Genomic DNA, 1,520 nt, shown 5'->3' on the forward strand with positions numbered 1-1,520 from the left:
GTGTGTGCGTATATATATATATATATATATATATATATATATATATAGCCTATATACGTACATACATATAAGCTATGATTCAACAGCGTTTCAGAAATTACACAAAAGCTTAGCTTAGTTTGAAGCTCGCGAAGTCGCGTTCGCTGGACAGGTAACCATAGGTACAGTAAGCTTTCGATGCGTATCGGACTATATCGACAAAATATATGCTAAATATGATCATTTGTCACTTTATTACACATTTACATACATATCACACACACAAAAAAGTTTTGTTTAAAAAGTTCTCAAGATAATTCTTGAGATAGTTGCGAAGTTGACGCGACGCCTGATAGGCTAATACCAAAGACTGTAGAATACCTTATATAATATGCCTTAAAAGGACTTTGATAATACTGACAAAAATTATTTGAAAATTTAGAAATTAACTGAATAGTTGTGCACACTGACTCATTCAATTAATTTTGCTTGGTAAAATATAATTAGGCAGTGTCATAACAGTCAATTTAATCATCCATCACTCTAGTGTAGGCGTTATGATTGTTCATTACAGTTGCATACTGATAATGGCTTTTCTTCCCCGCGCTGAACAGCCTACATGTAGGCAGGATCAAGTATTTGAGAAGGGCTCTTGATTGTCGTGAGATCATTCGTCGTCTGTCCAGTGGCTGCAGTTGGTCGCATGAACGTTTCCCCCCCAGACTCAAGACTAAAGGATGAAATGAGGTGCAGAGCTGAAGAGCTGAAGGAATGGGCGAGTAAAGACAGACGAAAGACGCACACGGAGAGCGCTGTGAGCCATCTGACTGACGCTACGACAAGATCCGAGTGAAGTCTGACCATCACAAGACGCGCGAATTTGGATCACATTTAGATCAAGCGGATTTCATTGAAACGAATGGTGTGAAAGGTAAGACTACTGTTGGATTCCGTCTGTTAGATTCTCTCGCTTAATTCCATTATCTGATATGCGTTTGCTAAACAACAATTCGAGAATTATTCAAGATAAAGTCTAGAAAATATTATGCGATATATTTGTTTTGCTACTTTTCTTTGTATTATGCATTTTCTTGAATTTATCTATAAGAGAATTTAAAGTATAATTTTGGAAACCCATTTTTGTTTAATGAACCCCTTACACAATACACTTCAAAGTGTGTTTAATTGCACACACACACACACACACACACACACACACATACATATATATATATATCATTTTCTCGTAAAATATTTCCCCAACTGACGTAGCCTAAAGCAGAACGGATAACTTTAAAATGTTCTTAGAAACAATCATAAAATAGTTTATATAGATAAGTATGTTTTCTATTATTAATATTATTATATAAAAGTATATTATTATTATTATTATTGCTCGTACAATATTCTATCTAAATGAGAAAAAAACATCTTAGGGATGTCCCAGACACCACAGACACCAAAAGAATATACTTGTATCCAGGGCCGTTTCTAGCCCCCCCCCCCAATTATATTTATATATATATATATATATATATATA

The 1,520-nt window shown here is 34.5% G+C and overlaps 1 protein-coding gene across 1 annotated transcript in view; it reads left to right on the plus strand.

Annotated features, from left to right (window-relative positions):
• Positions 1-581: 581 nt before the first annotated feature.
• LOC107707159 (collagen alpha-1(XIV) chain-like) overlaps positions 582-1,520 on the plus strand; it is a 141,843-nt gene continuing 140,904 nt past the window's right edge. The window contains exon 1 of the mRNA XM_016511076.1: positions 582-910. The gene's annotated coding sequence lies outside the window, so the exon portion shown is untranslated. The remainder of the gene's footprint in view (positions 911-1,520) is intronic.

This window comes from Sinocyclocheilus rhinocerous, unplaced genomic scaffold (assembly GCF_001515625.1).
Source record: "Sinocyclocheilus rhinocerous isolate Xijiao unplaced genomic scaffold, SAMN03320098_v1.1 scaffold1046, whole genome shotgun sequence".
Taxonomy (NCBI): Eukaryota; Metazoa; Chordata; class Actinopteri; order Cypriniformes; family Cyprinidae; genus Sinocyclocheilus; species Sinocyclocheilus rhinocerous.